This window comes from Anas platyrhynchos, chromosome Z, assembly GCF_047663525.1.
Source record: "Anas platyrhynchos isolate ZD024472 breed Pekin duck chromosome Z, IASCAAS_PekinDuck_T2T, whole genome shotgun sequence".
Lineage (NCBI taxonomy): Eukaryota > Metazoa > Chordata > Aves > Anseriformes > Anatidae > Anas > Anas platyrhynchos.
In genome coordinates this window covers 62,310,694-62,334,717 of record NC_092621.1, presented here as the reverse complement: position 1 = coordinate 62,334,717, position 24,024 = coordinate 62,310,694, and the positions used below count along the sequence as shown (strand labels likewise).

General features: G+C 39.1%; 1 protein-coding gene across 2 annotated transcripts in view; it reads left to right on the top strand.

Moving 5' to 3' along the window:
• Nucleotides 1-24,024, top strand: part of EPB41L4A (erythrocyte membrane protein band 4.1 like 4A) — a 136,100-nt gene that overhangs the window by 1,193 nt on the left and 110,883 nt on the right. The window lies entirely within an intron of this gene.

The following is a 24,024-nucleotide window of genomic DNA, read 5'->3' as shown; positions in this document are numbered from 1 at the left end:
TTCTGTATGTTTCAGCTTGGATGACTGAAGTTTGGTGAAGCAGCTGGTGAAAAGAAAGGAAAAGGCTGGGGAGGGAGAGGGAGCCCAAATCCAACTATAAATTTAACTATAATCTCTGGCACTACCAGCTCTGCGTGTATGGAGAGCTGTCAAGCCCTGCAGAGTCAACTGCCTGCAGATAGGCTCATAAATCCATGCTTCGTGCAGAGGAGTAGGCAAATCACAGTGACGCTGGAATTCAGTACCTACCTAAGGTCTTTGAAGTCTAAGTTTAGACGCATCTTTGTATGTGCAGACATGGGTATGTTATGCATATTTATACATACATATGCTTTTGCTGCCTGTGCAGTCACGGAGGAAGAATATTAGGAGAATAATCTGCAAAGATAGTCCTGTGGCTGTTGGTCATGAACCCAAACCCTAGAAGGTGGTGGGGTGTGTGCGATGTCTGACAAAAACCTGCCATGGGACAGAAAAGGTGTGAGGATGTAACTTCTTTTCAAGAACGCATGGCTTGCGGTGTTGGGAATGGTCTAGTTCAAGACCAGGGAGTGGTTTCCTGCCATACTTACTGTGACCTGGCGGTGGTCTGATGGTGGGTTTGATCCCTTCCACCTGCTCCTTCCCTGTGTTGAATCTAACCACTGAACAGTTGGAGCAGTTTGTGGATCTGACAGAAAAGTAATAGTTGGTTAGTGTTTTACGGTAGGCACTGAGACTGCACTGTAGGGAACTTTAGGAAAAGGAGGCTTTCCCTTTTTGCAGCAGCCTGTTTTTTTTTTTTTTTTTTTTTTTTTTAGATTAAACTTGTATAATGTGAAGACACACCCAGTGCTGTAGCTCTGTGAACCTTTGAAATGCTGTGGAAAGGAGTTGCGTAGCTCTCCCCCTAGCCAGTGGTTTCCACCTTTGTGTTCTTTCTTGCCTTTGTACTGGCACAAGTGTTTGTACAGCTGTGTGTGCAGAGCAGTGCGCGTCCAGCTGAAAAGTAACCACTGATTTCCCTTTTTCTGGGTTAGTCTTCAGCTGGATCAGTGTCCCAATCCGCTTCACAGCTGGAGGAGAGCTGGCTCTCTTAACTGAGTCCTGGCTTATGCCATTTTGAACTGTTCAGGGAGCATCAGTGTTGCTTTTAGTCTATGTTTTTCCATCAAATTTATATGATTATTTCTTAGTAAAAAAATAAAACATGATTTGCTATGTTCTGTCATTTGACATTACAGCCATGAAGTGAAACAGATGTATAAGCCTCTTCTGAATGTTTAGTTTTAAATCTTTTGTTTTCATATACACGTCTAAGAATGCAGAGTCTTGTTGCACTTGTTTTTATAGAATTTCAGTTTTGGCACAAGGTACAGATTATAAATGTTTGAATGGATTTTATTCTAGATCTAAGATTTCCTCCTTTCTTCTGTTTTCACACTTTTAATTGGGTTTACAGCTATCCAGGAAACTTATGTCTTTGGTACTGTTTTACAAACCGTGAACTCTTACAAAAGCAAGATATTTTAAGTGGTTATAAAAGCCACTTTATTCCTCTCTTTTCCCCCAAGCAAATGCACGTCTGCTAGAAATGAAAACCGCAACTTAATAGCTATTTGCTGTTTGCGCAGTTACGCTATTGTAGTGGATTTAGTCCTGTTGTGTGCTTTCAAGGGCAGAAGGCTGAGTGCTGTGACTCAAGGAGTGCCAGTCAACTTCATTTCTTCGGTGAATCTGAAATAATGGCAAGAAGTAGACACTTGTCCCTGAAGTTTTGAAAATGCTATGCTTAGTTTGCGTGATAATTACTTCTGGCTTGCTATGTCTGCCAGCAGCTCTGCGCAGCAAAACATGACATTTTGAGTTATGATCTCTCTTAATGCACTCTTGATGCAAGAGCAGCGGGCTTTCAGTCGCACTTCAGACTAAAACAATGAGCAGAGGCTGTGCAAGAGGAAGACTTGGAGAACAGTCCGGGGGTACTCGGCTCTTCTCTGTGGATTTCAAAGGATTGAAAGGATTCTGAGGATTGTTTTTTCTGCTCCTGAGCAAGGCACCCAAGGCACAAGGAGGCTGGGTGATGTTCCCAAGGTCACACAGGGGGGTCAGCATCAGAAGGGCAGAGGCAGCCGACAAGGCCCTTGCCGCCCATGGCAGCTTGTGGTGTAACCCCTGCCTTGTCGCCGCTCTGCTTGGCACGGTTTTGCTCCTCATGGGTTTTCTGTTTCCTCACTGTTAGCCATGAGGCCTTGCTCTTCTCCCTTTGTGCCTTCGTGGCTTGAGATAAGAGCACTGCGGTGCGAAAATGGGGAAACTAGCCCTCCGGCCTGCAGGTTGGCAGTAGGCTGGTAACAGTTAATCAGGAAAGGGCATCAAATATCTCATAATTGATATGTTTCCCTGTAGTACGGTAACAGAGAAGGGTATTTTGGAGAGCAAATGTTCTGGGATAAAAAAGAAATGTCTGTTCTTAGGCCAGACTGTTTTGGATTAAAAGAGGCCCTTCACTGCTTTCTGGTAAGGTGTGTCTGACCCTGGTATGTGGCATGGGCTTGAGGCATCTTCTCATGATCCTGGGTGGAGCTCCAAAAGGATGTTCAGGATACCAGCTGAGAGAGGTTTTTAACAGACGTGCTACAAATAGGGCAAGAATTAGCTGATAACTTAAAGAAAATAATTACCTTTCTATTTTTTTTTTTTTTGAACTGACCTTCAAACAGATTAAGGAATAAATTGGGCAGTTTTTTGGTAAGGTGTTGCCTTCTGAGTAGGCATAGTCTATTTCTTGAAGTCATAGGGCATGCCAGTAGTGTTCTGACATGATACCTGATTGTGGGTGGGTTGTGTGCATCACGTATTTTGATTCTGTTAAGAGTTGGAGTAGTTGTCCTCACAGTATTTTATATATAAATATAAATATAAATAAATAAATAAATATATATATATATTAATTTTTGCACCAAAAACTACCACCAACAAAAAATACCCAAAGTGGGGTGTGCCTTTGGCATAAGCTACTTTAGGTCTAGGGACTCCAAGCAGGCAATGGTGGGCTCTTGTTTTTTTCCCCCCCAAATATAAATGCATAATGCATGCATGCACATGTCAGCAGAAAATAGATCCCTACAAATAGAAAGATCTCATAGTTTGTTAATGATTCTAATTGAGAGTTGACAGTAAAAGTCAAATTGGTAGTCATTTGCTATGTAACTATGGGCTGAATCCTTTGTAACAGTGATTTCTGCTCTTTTTTATTTCTACATCTTTTAAAAAGTAACATCATTCATTGATAAATTTGCTTAATTATGCAGGTACACTATTTCATCATGAAAATATTTTATTTAATTTTATTTCATCATGAAAATCTTTTAATGGTAGATTGCAGCTGCTTTTGACCTATGGTAATTTTGGTCTGTTCTAATAAACTGTAATATCAAAACTGAAGCACATTAAATCTGGGTATTCTTTCCTTTCCCCTGGTTGGATTTTTCTGGATATTCATAGTATTGTTTTTGAAAAAAACTGTTAATAAAAGGTAAGCCTTTATTAACACAATAAATAAAATACACTATCTTGAATTTATTTATTTATTTATTTTACCTGAAACAGTGTTCAGAAAAACAGATTCAATTAGTAAGTCTTGTTTGCATTCTCGTTGCTTCTTTTCTGTACAAAAACTGCACTATTCTGTCAGGTGCGCATATTTTGCGCATCGGCAGAGATCAGGCTCTATGTGTGAATAAGTACACGTTTTTCTTTAATATCATTGATGCAATACCAATCATTCTTTGTAACAAAAGCTACAAAAAAAAAGAAAAAGTAAATTCATGGTATTCTGTAGCACTTCCACATTAGAAAGATTCTAACTTCATTAAATTTTTATTATGTGTATAAAATGGGACTAGGGAATCTGTGCACTGAGTACAAGATGGTGCATGTGCAATTGTGCAGTCTCAGTTCTCTTGTTAAAATAGGAACAAAAGGATTCACAAACCTTGCTATTAACTACTTCTCAAAGTCACCGTCACGTATTTGAAATAGGTTACTAATTTCATGAGGATCTTTACAGATGAGACCAGCAATTTTGAATACTCCAGGGAATAACCAAAAAATAAATGAAGACTGAGAGACTTTATTTTCCCTAGGTGCACTTAACAAAATTAATGAAACCAGCATGACAGCAAGAAGGAAATCCATTAACTTTTAAATGAAGTTACCTCTTAGTCAACCTGAGGTTTCGGCAATAATATTGACAGAGGGGTCTGTTTTCCTGGTTTCAATGAGCAGTAATTTCTTAACATAATCAGGGTAAATGTAAACTGTGTGAGGTGGCCTTTTTATTAACCTTTATTTTGGAATTATGTAAGTTGGAATTAGCACCTCTTGGAGTATTTAGTATAGTTAAAAACTGTCTGTTGATATTTTACTCAGTTTATTAAAGTTCTAAGTTGAATGTAGCTGCAAAATTGCAACCCTTCCCCTCAAGAAGGAAAACTGCTGAGAACTGGAACCACATGATATGAGGGGAACTCTTGAAGTGTCTAAATAATGAAGAAGGTGCTTCAGAAAGAGAATTTAATTAAGAAGCTGTAATTTATTTTTTTTTTTTTTTGTAATTTCGCATTCTAAAATATCTGTTATGAAGGTGCTATTGAAAATGTATGAGAAAACAAGAAGTACTTACTGGTCACACTGCATCACTATTAATATTCATATTTTTGGTAAAAAGACAAGAGATTACAGATATATTGCCCTTTCTTTGTTCTTGTCAGTTTTTTTCTTTTTCTTTTTCTTTTTCTTTTTCTTTTTCTTTTTCTTTTTCTTTTTCTTTTTCTTTTTCTTTTTCTTTTTCTTTTTCTTTTTCTTTTTCTTTTTCTTTTTCTTTTTCTTTTTCTTTTTCTTTTTCTTTTTCTTTTTCTTTTTCTTTTTCTTTTTCTTTTTCTTTTTCTTTTTCTTTTTCTTTTTCTTTTTCTTTTTCTTTTTCTTTTTCTTTTTCTTTTTCTTTTTCTTTTTCTTTTTCTTTTTCTTTTTCTTTTTCTTTTTCTTTTTCTTTTTTCTTTTTTAAACCCTTATGTTTGAAACTTTTTTTTTTTTTTTTGTAATGATAATGCTTGTATTGGCTGCATTTTATTCAAAAGTGAGATTTTTGTGGGTGAATAATCATATTTAAAAATCTTAGTAGAATTTTATAGACTTAATTTTTAGCACACATTTCAGATCTTGTGCTTCCTGTATACCAATGTAATTTCATAATTTAAAATCAGGATTGTAATTTCTATATTGATTGTGCTTTTGTTCCCACTTCTTCCTTTGCGTCCTGGATGGAGGATGATTGAACCCTGCAAGCACTGAGGTCAAAGGGACATGCTTGGGGTCACCCCATGCTGTTACTCAGAAGTGGAAACATTGCAAAATGGGAGCTGTGCTCCTTTGGTTCTGTTGCACTGTTAAGGGGGCAGCCTGGCTGTTCTGCCAAGTGGGAACATGCCCTTTTAGCTCCATTAAAACTTTGTTTTCCTTGGTTTGTGACCATAAATACTGATTTTATAAAAGGTAAAATGTAAATACTCAGAGATTTAAATCACCGTAAGCTGACCCTGCCTTGTTTTGTCTGTTGTCCCACTAGCCACAGTTTGACTGCTCAGGGACTCCTTGGGAGGCAGGTGTACAGAAAAGGGTCGGGGTGATCCAGTCTAAGGTGGATATGAGCCACAGGCAGCTGCAGTTGCACCACCAAGTGGATTTACATTGTTTATTTCAGAGAAGGAAAGGAAAACAGTAGCAATGGGGAGGTCAGAATTAGGAGACAAAAAGAATTGGGAATATCAGTGAGAGAGGAAAAGAAATGATGTGATGACAAGGGAAGAAACCCTCTTATGAAGTGCAGTTCTATTAGTTCCTTTCCGGAGCAGGAAATGAGAAACCTCAGTAGTTTCTTTGAATTTACAGTACAAACCATCATTACTGAAAAGTAAATGTTAAACACCCACATAGGGGTTTTTGGATCATTCTTCACAGAAACCTTTAGTGACTGGAGTGCATCATCAGCATATGCAACCTATCTGAAAGGGGGTGCTATCTGAAAGCTTGTTTCTTAAAAGTCTCAGAGCTTTGAAGTGATTCCTTTTAAACAATTCCTTCTTTCTCTTTGCCCCTAGTGATTTTTTTATTTTTTATTTCTTTAATATTCTGTCTTGGTCTGGTGTGAGAGAAGTGAATGTATGTGGCAAACCATCACTTAGGTCAGGTATTTGTATTATGTTTAGTAAAGGAGATCATTTACGTTCTGTGGAAACCAACAGCTTCTGTTTACATATTCAAAATTTCTAATAAACCCATTATTTTATGGTCATGGATAATTACTAATGTGAAAGTAAAAGTGGGCTGCATTTTGTGTGGTTCATGTATTTATTTTTTGTCAATGGTCGTCAGCGTTTACGCTTTATACTTTTCAGGGTGACAAAATGGTTCTTTGTGAGCCAGACAAGAAACATTCTTTCTTCCTCTAGGTCTGGTTATTGAAGTTGCAGATAGGTGTGTGATTGATAATAAGCAGTTCTCAGGAAAATGTGAACTAAGTATACTGAGGGATAAGTTCTTTGGATGTGTGAGACAAAGCACCTTTTAGTAATGGAAATGGAGGATCTTTTATCTCTCTTCTGCATGAAAAATATTTGGAAGGCAGAAAATGGCAGTTTCCCTTTGTAATTAGTGGTAAAATTTGGCATGATTACTAATGTGTGTAAGCACATGCTTCATGCTTTGCAGAACAAAAGGCAGTTGAGCATCTTGCAGGATTAACCAGGTAGTCATTGGACCTGCTTCCTGTCTTTCACATACTCTGTTTTTCAGTGTAACTTCTTGTCTATGATGAGAGTGATCTTTACGAGGGGCTATGTTGAGAGCCATAAGGACAAGTGCATTTTATTTTAAGGCATGCCTGTTTACCACAGGAAATCGGTGAAGCTAATGAGGCAGAACTCAAAAAGGAGGAAGAATGCTTGTGTGAGGGGTGAGCTCAGCTGGGAGCAAATGGCTAGATAGCCCTTCTGGAAAGAGAGGAGAACCTCTGAATGCTGCTATGATACATAATGTCAAAGCAGACTTTCCACATCCACCTTACTGGGGGCATCTTAAACTGTCCTCAAAGCTAGCTGGTGTTGGCCATCATCAGACACAGAAGCAGACTGCAGTGGGCCTTGCCTCTGCTGTAATTCTGTGGCACTATTTGATTGTTATAAGATAGAAGATGGCTGTTTGTGAGGTGACATAATCTTTCTGTCAGAGTTGAAGGTAATGGAATCAATGTATCGGAACCAAATTGGACTGTAAGGCTGCAAGTGCTACTACCTACTACTTTCCAGTTTTTGTTCATGCTGAGAAGCCTTAATATTCTAAATTTCCCATAGTTTCCTGTAGCTGTGCCTTTATTGTTTGGAAAGACAGTATGAGGGAGTACAAGTTGCTTGCATCCTGGGCTAAGTGGTGCAGACTGGCCACATCTACATTGTGTTGCACGCAGCCCAGACCTCCCCCCCTATCTGGGGCTTGTTTGAAGTCTGCTCGATGCTTAGAGACAACCGTTTGTCTGTATGGTTGGTTCTTTTATTCACTATGCCAGAGTAAAAGAAGGACCCGAGTCCCAGACCATCATAGTTATGATTTTCATAGCATGACAGTAAGGAGTGAGTGATCATATATTAGGGTGCTCTGAAAGGTGCATGCAGTGTTATACAGTACCGAAGACTGATGTGAATGAGTGAAACAAGCTGTTTGTGTTAAGGACCATGCAGCAAGTCATCCTGACAGCTATTCCTGGATCTCCTTTCAGAGGAAGTTAGGACACTTCAGAGTGGATCATGGGAGAAAGGCTGCCTAAGTTCAGTATTGGTTGTCAGCAAGCAAAGGCCTTGGGCAAATGAAGAGAGATGCAAATTGACAGCATGGTTACACTTGCAAAAAAACTTTTCCCATATAGTTGTTCCCTTGGTGAAAGAAGGGAAGAAAGCCACAAGACCTTGCAATAGAAGCTTTTGAAGAGCTGTGTGGATGCCCTGACTTGCCCTCAGCTTTTTAGGTTTAATTTGCATTGGCTGTTTTGGGTATGGGAGAAGGGAGTTGCCTCAAAGCTGTTTTTTAGTATTTTTTTTTTCCAGGATTGAATAAGGCCTAAAGTTCAAAAGATCAAATGCTTTGCTTCTGTTTCAAGTGATGTCAGATTCTTCAGCCATATTCTTCCCCCTATTCTTTTTGTCCTCTCTAAAATTCCCTCAGAAGGACTTAGATGTTCCAAAACACATGCCTTTTCTTTTTGTGCGTAACATTTGAGTTGGCTTAACACTTCTTTTTTTTTTTTTTTTTTTTTTTTTTCTGTGTACTTGCTTCACCTGGAACACTAAAGCTGTGGGATCATTCTTGGAAACAAAAGCTTCTGGTATCCTTCAAGATGCCACGTTTATTCTGGATTACTTTGACTAGTCTTTTGTTCTTCTGTGTTAAGACTTGACAACTATAGTGTCTTTAAAATCACCTCTACAAACTGTCTTCCTCCAAAAAAGGGAGGTTGTATTCTCCCCTCTCCCAGTGCTCCAGATAGGTGTGGACAAGATTTATTATGAAGAAAATGCTCTTGGCCTTCTGATTCCTTCAGTTATTCATCTGTCCCTGGGCTGTTCTGGCAAAATGCAATTCTTTTCCTCGGGCAGTGATTTGGTAACAACGCTTCTTTTTCTTGTGCAAGCAGTAGTGACTTACCAAAGCCTTTCCCTGATTTAAGAATACTTTACATGGAGAACCTTGTTGCAGTTGCAGTGTAGACAAAAGGTGTTTTGGCATGCTTTGGCACTGACTTCAATAGGAGCCAAATTGGACCCAATTTTTCTACAAGCAGGCTCAATTAATAAATGATGACGCTGAAAATAAAATGTGTTAGATCTTGTTCAAAGATGTTAGATATTGTTCACATAAAAGAGAAGTATAAACTTTCTACCTTTTATTTAAAAGTTAAACTTTTTCTTAGTCATCCTTGGCTTTTCTTCAGAGTTCAGGTCTTGAGTCTGGCTACTTAGAACATGAAAGCTGTGTTTGTTGCTCTCAAAACTGAATCTTTATTCCACTATCCTCAAGCTGTTTTTTCCTCTTATTCCACTTTCCTGAAAAAATTCTGCAGAAGAAGCAAGTTTCATGAGCTCTCTCCTGAAGTCTTTGCTTAAAGATGAACTGCAATGCAAGCCATGTTTGTTTATAGACTGGTCTGTTGAACAAATGCAGGTGAAGAAAAGTCAGTGTGGATGGTCAGAAAACTAATTATTTTTGAAAGTGTGTGTCTATAAAAATTGGAGGGTCTTGGTGAAAGGAAGATGTTTAGGGGCAGGAATCTATAAAATGTCAAAAGGAAATAAATCTCTCAGTACTTGCTTTCTTTTGTTGTAAATCCTTCATTGCATTGATTTGTCCTGTCTGTGTTTTTATAACGGCCCTCTTTTGTTTGTTTGTTCTTTTCCTGTAGCTTATGAAAGCTCCAGAAGAAGGCAGAAATCTCACAGAAGAACACACTTCTGATTTGGCATCTTTGCTGGGAGAAAGCTTGGTTGGGGTTGGGGGGCTGTTGGATTAAACCAGCTGCATGGAGTTCACTGAAGCTGAACAAAAACTAGCTTTTCACTATAGAGGTCTTTTTTTTTCCTTACTCTTACGTATACTGTATCTAAGCTCTTGGCATTTTCCGTTATATTGATTTTTATTATTATTATTTGTTTGGTTGTTCATGAGTATTATGTAGGTGAAGGGTTCAAATCAGAAGCCTGCTTTCCTGTATGGGAACTAGCAAAGTGTACAGTGCCTTTAAGCAGCAGGTGTGTGCTCCAAAGATCACCATGCATACAAATGTCCTTGCATTTTGAAGTCGGTTTTAGACCATTACTGGGAACAGTTATGGGGAACAGGAAACCTGATCTGCCTGATAGGCACTTTCAATTCAGCACAGCCTTGCAAAGAGGAAAAAAAATCATATTGCAGGGAAAAGCATGATTCTTCTTAGGTCTTGTAAGACTGAAGCAGGAGTGGAGAACCAGAAGAATGCATTAAAGGGAGTTACAGAAGTGATTGTTTAAAATGTACACAAAGGAAGTCTTGCGTTCAGTCAAAAGCACTAGCCATTTTCAGTCTGGAAGAAGGGACCGAGCATTTAATTAAACAATGCCTGTCACGTTATTGGTTTATACTCGTGTTCCTGATATGTGTAGACTAAGATTATTTTTCACATGTACAGCTGTTTCCTCCTGTACAAAGTTAGCACTTGAGGGCTTTTTTTTTTTCCTGTAGGATGAGGATTGTTTTGGTCGTGATAGCACTCAAGCAGACCGACTAAACATCAAAGTACTCCTCACACCACCCGCACAACGGCTGGCCCTGCCCCTGGGATGCCTCTGTCTAGGGCTGAAGCAATACAGGGTGAGCAAACCAACAGGTTTGTTGGGATGGAAGAGAAAAGAGGGCATGTATCAGTTCAGGAAGTATTGTCTCTGGAGTAGGATAGCTGACAAGTTTGGGGTTGTTGTTTTGACATCACAACTTTACAGAATAATGCTATTTTTAAGAAAACACTAGGTGTATCTGTCCCAAATTAAAAATGCATACGATAGGTAGCTCTGGACTGATCTGTATCCGTATCCTGGGTGGGTGTCATGATTCTGGTTAAGGATGTTCTGTTTTTTACTGGAGAAATTTTATAAAGGTAAAACCATGGAGTCTATATTGGTACAATTAATTTGTACTTTTCTGAAGTGGTAAAAAGGTAATAGGCTAGCATTAGCAGCTTGACAGCCCTTCCCTGGGGCGGGCTGGCAGGGAGGAACACGGTGACTCCATGAGCTGCGTGAAGGAGGTTTTTAGGCAAGCCTGAAGATTTTAAGCGTCTCTGATGCAAAGCTGCAAAGGCAGCTCGTCTGCCAAAGGTAATTCCAGAGTAAACACTGACCTTACCAAAGCACAGAACCCATCTGTCAAACCTTTGGATCAACCCTGTCCATCCATCACACCCCAAAGCCTCAAGATTTGGACGGCAAACAAAAATGGCCTTTCTGACTAACAGGATGTGCTTTACTGAGCAGAACTGCAACCCCTGGTACCCTAGTTACACATTAGGAGATTGCTCATGATACTATTGTAGGCTACTAACTTCAGGGGAAAGGAATATGCTGCAGAAGCCTAAAGCACCTTGAAACATACATATACATGTATGTCTATTCAGAGTAAGGATTACAGCAGAAAAAATATCTTGGTTTAATAAAAGAGTTGCTAGAACCTTTGGTGAAACTGATTACTTTTGACCTTCTAATATCCTACTATTCTTCTACTATTTTGACCCAATCTACTTCATTTAGATAGAAGGCTGGATCTGTTTGATTTTTTTTTTTTTTTTTTCATTATTTTGAACAAAGGTTGGTCATTATAGCTTCAAGGGATGCTGGGAATCTTTATCAAAATTGATTAAGCCAAAATTTATCAGTGGTTAGGCTTTAGTCAGCTTGCACATGTTCAGCTATAGGAGAAAAAAATAATACCCTTTGTCAGATTATTTCAAGTGTCATTTGAACAATAAAGTATCAAAACAAAATTCAAAGCAAACAGCAAAAGTCATACATGTGAAAAAGAAGAAATTGGAAGGATCTGGTCTTGGTGAGGAGGATCCTGTTGATGTCAAATGTATCATGTAATCATAGACAGGACTGGCATGGTATTTATTTTCAAAAGTATTAGGTGCATGCCTGAGTCTTTTGAAAGCTTGTATTTCTAAAGACCATGCTTGGCATTCAGATAATTCCAAAAAGTTGTCTCAAGGCCTGAATTACCAGTTACAGAGCAAATATCAGTGCAGCAATACCACTTACATCAAGGTAATGTTATGATGCCTGGTGTATGTGCACTGGACCCATGAAACTAAAACTGGAAAGCAGTTTCTTACCGTGATAAATTTGCATTTTCTTATTCAATGCTAGAAACAGAAGATACAGGATTTTATGCCATTGAGTTGGTATTAAAAACCAACCAAACAGAAACAATCCCACATAGCTGAATGTGGATTTAACAGTTTTAAGAAACAGCTGTTACTGACAAAAAAAGAAATGTTTGCCTCTAAGCAATACTGTAATTCTTCACAGAGGAACATATTAAAATTGCATTTCTTGAGGAAAGTTTGACTATTTTTTTATGCAGTGATGTGGAGCTGAAAATTGTATGATTCAGGTGTGTTACCCTATCTGAAATCAAGTGCTCCACTAGGAATACAGTACCTGAACCTCTTACTTATATGCAGCACCTGTGGGCTCTGCTGGTTCTTACAAGTTTCTACATAAAGGTCTGGCCACATGATCAAGCTGGTCAGTGTCAGCTATGGTAGCTCTCCCCATGCATAAATAGCAAATATTTCATAATTCAGATTAGATTGTAGTAAGAGGATTTAGTTGCACTACCTTTCATTTGCTGTTGGCTAGGAGCCTATGCTGGCTGTGGCAGTTTGTCTCACACGGGTGTCTTTTAAAGGTGTTCGAGTTCTTTGCAAAGCTTCAAAACAGCAGTGTTGCAGTCTGATTCTTACAGTGAATTTCACTTTGTTTGGAGTTTTCTTCAATGCAAAGACTTGGAATTTCTTTCTTGCTCTCAATTAAAATAATTAAAACTTTCTGTTGTCATAGTTACAGAGAGGAACTCTAAAGCATGAACCCTGCTGACTCCTAAAACCAGTAAGCTGCATATTTCTGTGTGGAAGCTCAGAATTAAAGCAAGTGTTATGATTTATTATTTTTTTTTTCTCCTTGAAGCTGAAGTCATCATTTCTCAATGGCTAGGATTGCTTCTGTAGAGCAACAGGAGTAGAGGGGAGTTGAATGAGTTAAGTTATATAGCCAATTTATAGGGAATTGCATTACGCAAAGACAGTCACAAATATGTGTTTGATTCTTTTTTTTTTTTTTTTTTTTTTTTTTCCCCTGGCCTGATCTGTTCTTGAAAACCTCTCCTAAAAGAGATTCTGCAGCCTCCCAGGAGCTCAGCTGCAGTCCTTTGTTACTTCTCTGGTTAGAAAGCTTTCCCTGACATCTAGCCAGGGTCACTTTTGTTTTCAGTTAAGCTACTTCCATTTTTTCCTAACTTCAGTGGGTCTGTGCATAGGGTACGTTTGATCCTCAGCCTTTTTCAACATGCTGTTTTATAGTATGTTGGGAGACTTGATGCTAGGAAATGCCAGAAAACTTTGATCTTGCACTGGGAGAGGCACTTAGGACAGTTGTCTGGCACCCGGGATGGGGGAAAGTGTGAGGGACATAAAGCTGGGTTAGATGTTCTCCACTACCCTATCGTATTCATGTACTTAGGCAAAATATCAAGACCTCTAAGGGTTATTGCTCTGCTGTGTTTTCCTGAGAGTCCCCAGCAGAGGGGACTTAATCTGGCGATTCTGCAAAAGCTTTGGCAACTTCTCCCTCCAAACCACATCACACTTTTCAAATGCCCGTCCTTATCTCTGTGCCTCACGTTGGCAGGCCCTGGAACTATTCACTTGACATTGCACCTTCCAAGGCAGCTTTAAACTGAGCAGGGCTGGGTCCACAAGTCCAGAAGATGTGATGTGAAACATTGTGGCTGAGCAGTGTGCAGTTTCTGCTTCTACCAGCCTAACCCCCGTGGGAGGGTCTGTGCTTCTAGTCCTCGCACTGCAGAAAGGCAAATTATATTTCCTTTGTGTGTGTGGTTTGTTTAATGATTTTGACCATAAATTTGGGGAGTTAAGGATTTTAGATGTATTTTCTGCAATCCCTTAGCACAGGGAATTACAGGATTTTGGAAGTCTCTTTGGGCCTTTTCCATGTAAATGAGGGTAATGATAGAAGATCAGGAGGGGCAAGCGAGGGTAAATAGGCACTGCAGTGTGAAAAAACTACTTTATACTTTAATTAAAATTGATCTTATCATTTGTAAGTGCTAGTACCATACAGTTTTTTCTTAGAAGTTCTGAGGGGACCTTGAAGGCTGGAAATGTGTTCAGGCAAAAATCTGAGGTTTTATTTAACCTCAAATAACAGGGGTTGACTTAAAAAGAAAACAAGCCCTTAGAACAGAAGCAGACAAAAAATATGCAAGCAAACCTCAACACCAACTCAGCAAACTTTCTGACCCCCTCCTCCCCATTAAAAAAATAAAAAAATAAAAAAATAAATCCTTGCAGCCGTAGGCAGATCTATTTTTCTCCGCAGACTTAATTTTTAAGTTTGTTAGATTGCTTTTGTTCTGCTTTTTAACATCTGTGATTCTGTTGCAGCAGGTGTCCCCCATTTCCAAAAGTTAGTATGAATGCACCTCCCAAATGTAAAACTTAGGGTTTTAGAAAGGTTTTAGGAAAATCATGATTACTGGAAGAGCCTTCTGTATATGGGAAGTTCCTATAGGTGAACAAACTTGCGTTGCCCACAGGCAAAGCTACGTCCAGTTTGAGCTCAGGCTTCAAAGGACCCAAATGTAATCGCTTCTTGTTGAGCAGTTCTCATCTTTCACATTTAAAGGGTTCTCCAATATCTTGGCAGTCATGTTGTTTTTCTTCTGGTGGTGTAACAGCAGTAGTGTTAACCACCTTCCTTGCCAGCTGCTATCCAGGTAGCAAAAATACAGGAGGAGGAGAAGGGTGTTGAAACGTTTTTCGTTGTTGTTCCCGTTTGGGTTCAGTTTTACTGAAGTTCTGTACAAACAAAGAAAAAGTGTTTGTGTCTCCAGTTTGACTCTTGGCTTGCTGAGATGCTTGGCTTCAGGGACAGCCTGCTTTGTGTTAACTACACGTTGGGTCCCTTGGAGAGGAGGAACATGCTCATCCTCAGCACTGGCATTGTAATTGAATTCTTCTGATCTGTACCCTTCTTTTAGGATCCAAAAATCCCGAGTGCAATAGAAATAGAAAAGACATGGTAGAGATAATATTCCCTTCCATTCATGCTTCTTCCTGCCTAGACTTGCCAGCATTTGTATCTGTGGCTGCAGAGATGGGAAGGAGAGGAGGTACACTACAAAGACCTTTGTAAAACTATTAATGCTTAACCAAATTAAGAGGGAAAATGTTTTTGATTAAGAGAGAATGTGTTCCTTGAACTCTGTCCTAATTATAGCTGCGTGTTTCTCCTCTTCTGACTTGGCCCAGCCCTGTCTAGGGTAGCCTGAGGACTACTCTAATTTACTCCAGTTGGCTGTGATTCCCGGGGAGCTGTGTGCCACCTGGCTGTGGCTGGAACAGGGTTTATCCCAGATGCTTCATCTCCACACCCCGAGAAGAAGCTGTGGGCAGGAATGTGCAGGAGTGGGATGTCTTGGGTAGCAACTCGCATGGGTTGACCAAAGTGGGGAACCCCCAGCAGGGAACTTGCTGAGGCTCTCTCCATCAAGCTGTTTGGGATGCAGAGAGGACAAAACTTCTGCTGACCTCCTCCAAATACCCTTATGTCTTCCCTTATGGTGGAAAATGTGAGTGTTACTATCTGAAGCGGTGCAATTTTAAGGAAAGGCATTATGACCTCATGCTGAAGTCAGGGTGCTTTCTCAGGGGCCCACTCAACTTAAAACACTTTTTTAAACAAGACTTTAATTTGTAAGTCAACAGTGCAAATATTTTGTCTCTGCAATCTTTACAAAAATGTTACTTGTAAAGCAGAAAACCAATATTCCTAAGGGAGGCTAGTTGCCTTAGTTAATTTACAAAGATGGGTTTATTGTTCATCTTGCTGAAAAGGTTTTTTTGTCATGCTGTTTCACTTAACTTAGTGAACATTAATAGTAACTTAATAAATAATTACAGAATACAATATGACATGAGAAGTTAGTTCTTCAGGTCATACTTAATTCAACCTGTTAACTATTTTTTTCACTCCTTTGCATCAGAAATGCTCTAATAAATGCTGTTAGATCTGCTCTTCTTCCTCCACACCCTTCTAAATGACTGTTTTAGGGGTCATTAGTACAAATGCTTGCAATGAGGTGTAAGAATTAATTTCTTGTCAGTGTTTTTCCTAGAGCTATTTTTCCTTTACAAAAAAAATAAATGCATCTCCACTGATGATATTCTATCACCAATACTATTTCTAGTGTTACCTTCCTGCTTTTTGTGTTGATTGAATTTCATGATCTATGTCTAGACTTGGTATTGACTGTCTTTGCTGATGGTTCAACTAACACAGCCACATTGGCATTATATTAGGAATGTAGATGCCATCTTAAGAGTTCAGAAAAAATAAAGAGTTGCTCCAATGCATTTTACCCATTTTAAGATTGGTACTACTACATGGGGAAACATTTCCTGCAGCCTTCCCAACAGTTCATCATTCTAGAATACTCATCTTAAAACATGTAATATTGTTTTGCAAAAGAAGAACAAAGCGTGGTTTTCTTCTTTCTCCCACCTTAACCTTTTCCTTTTAATCCAAGTTCATGTTGCACAAGCCTGTTGCCAGCAACAAAATTTTTCACTTTACATTGCAGCAGATTAATTAGTGGTGAAAACTATGAATCATCTTTCTGCTACACAGAATCAGATTCAAGTTTAAGGCTGGTTTAAGATTATGTTGAACTATAATACGAACTGGGTATGTTTCAGTATGTAACTGAAAATCAGAAGCTATCCAGAAATATTGATTGTGAAACTTAGTTTTCTGGATTTTTGAACATCTGGATGTGTTCTGTGCAAACTACCTACAGAGTTTTGTGACTAGTCTAGTTTTTCTCAGTAATTATTAAAAATACTAACCTGAAATTAAATAGAAATGAGACATTGTAAAAATGCCTTCCAGAAGATTTTCCTGCCTTTTCCTGATAAATGATGCAGTCAAAATGTGGGGAAAAAATGCATAATCTCAGAAAGTTGACCGGTCATCAACCAAACCCATTACATGACAGTTTTGACTGTGTGTCTATTCTATACTGTGGTGTCAGCTTGTTCACAAAGTTGCTTTGCATTCTTTCCCTAATACTTTTCAACAGCAAATTTACTATGGATTAATACTACAATGCCAAAATGGAGAAATTATGCTGATGTGTTTTTGGTACAGTGAAGTAATCATTTTCAGTGGTATTATAATAAAGCTATGTGCTTGACTGTGCTGTATTTGTGGAACAAAGTATAACATGTACATTTCCTCCATTTGTAAGAAGCCTGAGCTTTCATACAAAACAGACTCAAACATTTTACAGTCATGCGTAAAATTATTGAATTGTGTGTCCCTGTTTCTTTAATGTTGCTTCCTTTGATCTAACAAGTTCAGAAGCTTGCTTGGTGGGCAGTTGAAAAACTATTTATCTTGCAGTTTACAGTGAAGTTACAATAATGCATTGGCAGTTTGTAATTAAGCTTTGGCTTAATGGTGTCAGTTCAGTTTTGTCAGATTTTTTTTTCCCCTGATTTTATATTCAGAGGAATTTATATCCTGCAAGCCCAGCACTAGTTGTTGGAAACATTCCTCCCAAGTCAGAGGTCTGAAGTGTAGATAATAGATGGATTGAAAATATTGGTAGGTAAACGACTGGAGTGCGTGTGCATGTGTCAGTACACACTGTACGTGTGTGTGTTGTGTGTGTGTCTATACATATGTGTGTAAGTATTTGAAAGGGCAGGGCTCTTCTCCAGGAGATGAGTGGCTGAGGAGTGCAGCATGGTGAAGAACTGCTGAACTACAACAGCGCAAGTGGCATTCCTTGAAAGCCTAGAAGTTTTTTGAATCCCTTGTAAAGACGCAGAGGGTGCTCTTAATAATTTTGTGCTAGTTAGCTGATGATGGTGTGCAAGTTACAGATGTATCATCCTTATAATGTGCAATATTAGTTGTCTTTGCTTACTGGTATGTTGTAAATTTGAGGAATTGGAATTGTATCTTTAAACACACTTTTTAATTAAATGTGGCACTAAGTGCTGTGACAACCAAGAGTTACCAAAGAAAAACCCACTCTACCCTCCATAACTTCTGGCTTTATTCACCACTTCTCCACTGTGTGCATGACAGCATGTTTGTGAATAGCTATCTGCATTTTTTCCCTTGTATATTCAGTGCTCTGAATTAGATGCGCAATCTTTTTGTCAATGGAAATTTTTCCACCAATTTCAAAAGGCTGAGGGTCAGCCTGTTTTCAGTTCCTCCTTTGTCAAGGAAGACTTTTGATAACCTCCACAAGGGCATGGAAAAATGGGGCGTGGGGGTGTGGGTGGGTAATTTTCTCAAAAGAAATTTTAAAAACTCTTTTCATATTATGTAAATGTTTCTCTAGCAGAACCACAATAGGTAGAAAAAGCTTTAAAACATTCACTGGGACCTTTTAATTTTAGATGTAATTGTGCACAAATGCATATCATAAAGATTGCTTCATGTATTAATCATCTTCTTTGTCAGCAGACTAATTGAACATATATATATATACAGTATTTGAATGAAAAGCAAGATTTAATACAATATTAGGTGACAGAATAAGTCTTGTTTTTAGCCACGAGAATCCTGAAAATAGCGTATTGTTTCCCATTTTCCAGTATCTTTTTCAGAAAACATACATGTAATGCTAGGATTTTCAGGTACGGCCTTCAAGTTTAACTTTGGTATATTTGGTATCTTACAAAGCTTAGTAGATTTCCATTGATTATGCATTAAACTTGCAAGCTATGGAATTTATAAATGGTCCAGAATAGATCTGTTGTATGGTCTATATTGATTTTGTGTATTTTATATATGGATTATATAGGATTTTTTTTTTTTTAATCAGTTTTTCTCCAATGTTTTCTCTTTGAAGCCCATCTTTTTCAGTTCAGCTACTGACTGTTTTAAAATATTATTGATCAGTCTCTTCTCATTGCTGGTGTTAGATATTACAGATTATTCCAGCTGTGTAGTGTTGAATTTAAGATATGTTTCCATGTATTTCTGCCTATGACATGGAAAAACAAGGTATCGGGGAAATCAGGTCAGTGGAGATAAAATTGCTTACCCCAGTGGCAAAATTTGCACAATAGCAGGGCGAATGAAATCTCTGTGGAAGCAAGGAGCTCATTTGTTTTTGGTTTAACAAACAGTGTTTACAGTGGGTTGGTTCAGTACCTCAGGTGTGTTTGTGTGCTTTTTTTTGAGGGGTGAGGGTGGGTGGGCATACTGTGAGTACAATTGGATCAGACTGGGAAGTTTTTGATATAATCTGAATATTCCCAAGGTTTATGTTACTACAGAGTTTAGAAGTGGGTGTATAGGTATTGTCTGGATTTTATGTAGTTTGAGGGCTTCTGAAGAAAATGTCACTATTACAGTTTCTGTTTTGAGATAGGTTTTATGGAGCATCTCTATGGAAGTAATCTGTCTTGACGTGACTGCAGGGTGCCAGTCTTGGCTCGGCAAAGTTAGGTATGCTTCTGATGATGTCACAAATGAACAGGGTATCGGCCAGTTCTAAAAGTGCATGAGCAACAATTCCCAACCATGCATCTGGGTCTATTTCAAAGAATTTTGTATGTTATGCTTCTGCTTACCAACAGGTTAATAATTTTGTAGCAGAACTATTATTATATATATATTTTTTCCCTACCATCACCTACTTAAGCAAACAGGAACTGCCAAAAAAAAAAAAAAAAGCCCCTGTTTCTAGATCACTTCTTACAAATCGCTCTGTCCTGCAGCCTATATGTGAAATATTAAACCATCTCATCCTTCCCTCTGTGTACTAGCAGCCAACAATGGAGAAGGTGGGAACTGGAGAAGCATGGGATTCTTGCCTTGTAGACTGTGAATTAGCATGATGGGAATACGAAGCCAATCTGGGCTGTGTGATGTGCATGACGTATACTTCACCTGGATGGGAGTGTTCTGTAATTAGACTTACATGCAGTACCTAAGGGGAAGTAAAGAAGTAAAGACTAAGCTTTTAAAACCAGTTATGGGTAAACTGCACAATAAATTGATGCCTGACAGGCTCTTTTCTGTGCTTTTCCTTGTGCAGCGCACTTTGGTTGCTGCTTGGTTCCTGTTTCATTCCTGCTCTCTTCTTACCTTCTGCCTTTTTTATTTTATTTTGTCTTTATTTGTTGTTGTGAGCCAATGGGGCTTTTGTCTGTTTGTCTCTGTGGCAGCTTGCATGCTGCAGTTGTGCACAGCATTCCTCGCGACATTGCATGTGCGCAGGTTGTGAAATCTCAGTGGTGTGAGCGAGGCCATGGAGACAGGGCAGGGTGGGTGTGCAAAGCTTACGTGCTGCTTCCAGAAGGCCAGCTCCTGTGCTGCCTGACCCTGTACCTACCCCTGCTCGCGAGAAGGCAGAGCCCGGGAAGGTGCCTGCTTTTTCGCACACAGCACAGCATCTGCAGTGAGGAGAGAGGAGGAGCCTTGCTATCTCTGTCTTTCTGTGCCTTTACTCTGCCTTCATTTTGTGCATCTGTGGCTTTCTCCCTCCTGACTGTAGCTCCAGGAACACACCCTTCCAGTTAATGCCTGTGTTCTCTTAGGTTTGAAGCAGAATAAAAAAGACTGAAAAGACTGAAATCTTTATGTCGTTGATCACCTATCTTTAAAGCATCCCCCAGCTGCTATGTGCTGTGCTGCTTATCAGTACGTGAAACCCAACGTGTGACTGCTCTAAGTACAGCTGAAAATCTTGTGGTCTCTGTCACCTGGCATTTGAGCAAGAGAAGAGTGAAGTGTTGTAAGCTCGTTTTCTCATTCACTCAGCCACAGAGACCCCACAAAAGGGGGCTCTCCATTTTCGTCTTTTCAAAGCACAGTGGTATTTGTTACCACACGCTACATGAAAAAAGCTGCCCGTTTAACGTGGTTGGCTGGAAACAGCGTATGCTGAGTGCCTCGCTGCTGTTCCTAGGGCTCCCAAGCTGTGTGTGGCAGACCTCCATGAGCTGTGCGCCCGTGCCTGTATTTGCAGGGTGAAAGAGGGAGGGCTTATTTGTTGCATAGCAGTAGTCGGAATTGTTTGGAAGGAGCTTAGAGCTGATGGCAATTAACACAGCCACACTTTTTAACAAATCCAATTAACATTTTTACATTTAATTTTGATTATTATTATTTTTTGAAACAAAATCCATTCTCCTGATTGTTCAATTTGTTTTAAAAGAGAAAAAGCTCCTCTGCTCCTGCCTCAGCATGAGATGCTCCATATGGGTACTGATGCTGCAGGTCTGACAGCATGGGTCTGGGGAAGCTCCCTGGGGGTCTGTTGTAACAGCACTGCCAGCAGGAAGGCACTGAGCTTGTCCCCAGCCCAAGCTCCCTTCTGTTCCCTGCGCTTCCTTTCCTCTCTGCTCTGGCAAACCTTGAAAACCTTCCTTCACATCCCAGAGCCTCTGTCTTTCCCATTTCAGGTGGCTTTCAGTCACCTCAGAGAGCCCCATTTTTTTCCATAGAACTCTCCCCCTTGTATCACTGTGTGTTCAACCTTGAACTTTCCCATCTTTGTAAGGAGGAGAATTGAGGAGGTTTTTTTGTTTGTTTGTTTGTTTTGGTATCCATTATCCATTTTTGGTGTAGATCAAATCAGTCATGACAAGTTGTCACATTCAGTCTCACATATGTAAGTCAAAGTGTGACACTTTAAAAGCTCAGAGTACTTATGGCTGATGTATGAAGGAATATAGTTGTGAACATGGAGTTTGTGGGGTCTGGTATTATGTAGATACAAAAATGCAAGAGAAATACAGATAAAGAAGCCTGACAAAGAGGGTAGTATGAAAGATTGACTCAGAAATTGCTTCTGTGTATTTCATCTGAGCAATAATATAAAACAGGCAAAACAGCAGCAGCAATAAGAAAGAAAAATCTTTTTTTTTTTTTTTCTTTTTTCTTTCTTTCCTGATAGATTGTGCCAAATTGAGAGAAAGCAGCAACCAAAAACAAACAAACAAAAAGTCCACCACCAAAAACCCCCCACCCATTACTGTGGAGGAGAAAGCTTTTGTTTATGCTTTACATGCTAATTTCAATGCAATTTAACTTTGGAGCAATTGTTAGATAAATCTACCCACCTTTAAGCTCACTTCTGGCTTGTATAGTTTCATCAACTAGAGTCAGATCTGACAGAACAGCCTTTCTGAAAAAGAACCCTGAGAATGCTAAGTGCTTAAAAAAATGGCATTTATCTTCTTTCAGACATAATGCATTAAAATATTCCTTTATACTTGAAATGAAATTATTGTTTTTTAGACTGCTGTCATGTTGGTTCAATTATTTTACCTTTCATATAATGAAACCCAGAGCCTCAGGATATCTGCTGACATAACAATTGCAATTGAATATAAAAGTCATTTTTTCCAGCCCTTTCACGTTGTTCCTACTCATTTGAAAGCATGGTAGCCTTTTTATCCATCAGCATTTGAATGAAGCACTGCTTTCTTGCTATAAACAAAATGCCTTTTCTGAGAATAAATCCTAAAGATTACTGAAGGGATGTGGTGTGTTGAAAATACAGAATTAAGAGTATTATCACAGTAGGGGAGAGGGGATGAAATGACCTAGTGTATGTACTGTGTAATCAGCGCCTTTTTGGTGTGAAATTATGCAATATAGCTCTGACATAAAACACAATATATGGTGTGTGTTTCCAGTAAAATTTATCTTAACCTTCCTCTGTAAGAGACCTAGAGTTTTCTGTAGGTTCTGATGCAGCTTGAAGTAATGAGAAAATATAAGCATCATAAACGTAGCTGAGGCAGCCGTATGGACCAATGCTTTGTTCCAGAGGAAGTAGAGTTTTCCTAGTCAGTAATGCCTTTACACCCCTTCTGGACAGAAAAAAGAAATTAACTCCTCCACCAAATAAGTCCTTAGCTTCAGAATTACACCCCTCCCTCCCCTCCTGAAGTGTAATCAGTTCTTTCACTTTGATGGTAATGAAATGTCCATGGTAACGTCCATTGGGATCTCTGGTGTTGCTGTTCAGGAGAACCGTGGAGAGTTTGAGTTTCAATAAACCTTTGGGCTCCCTCCAGCAAAGGGGGCACTTGGAGTGATATAGGATGTCCATGCTCATGTTTGTGAAATGACACTGAATCCAGAAGAAATTGAATAGTTGAGTTCTGCTTCGGCTAATTATGTGTTTGACAGAGCGCTTGGTGTATAGCCATTATTTCTCCCCTTCCCTGTATCTTGTACTCCTTCTCAACGTGTACAATATACCAGCATCTACCCAAAAAACTTGATGCCTGTGTCTTTCCCTGCCATGAGCAAATACAGCTTCAAATAAACTTTTAGATGCTAAGCATAGCTGGGGAGAAGAGGGTGTAGGTTGGGGCACGGCACTGAGTAGGAATAGAGCAGGTGGTGAGTTCTGCCATGTAGTGGAGACTGAGGAAAGAGGATGGAAAAAAGGTGGGACAGGAATACAGGGGTGTGGGCGGCTGTAAAGGAGTACTTTGTGTGTAAGGGAAGCGGTAAGAAACAAGTGAAGGAGTGTGGTAAAAGTCATCTGTCTTAGTGTGTGTGGAGAATGATGTCCGCTGGAGGAGTGATGACAATTTAAGATTTCAAATTAAGAACTACCATAACACTTGTTAAGTTGCTCCACATATTTTTTATCTTCACTATTATTTTTTTGTTGTTACAGTTCTTTAATGTAAATTCACATAGTTATCTTTTCCTTGTTTGACCTTGGTTTGTCTTTTGTAGTTAAACAGACATCTGTCAGACGTATTCCTTGTGTTGATACTGGGAGGTGCTGATCAAACCACCAAGATCACCTCTTTAATCACTTTTCAAGAGTGAATATTTCATGTTTATTTTGTCCCTTCCCAAATGACAAGATTTCTGAAGTTTCACTGTTTTTTGAAGGATGAATGCAAGAACGAGATATGTTTCTTGAGTAATATAAAGGTGTTGCCATCTACCTACCTGGATACTTTTCTGTTCATATGTTGGTTTTATGCCTGTATGTATAAATACATCACTGTGATCTTGTATTCAACTGATTGATTATTCATGGTGATGTCCATTCAGAGCTGCAGCCTTCCAGGACACAAAACTTTATAAAATTCACATCTTTTTC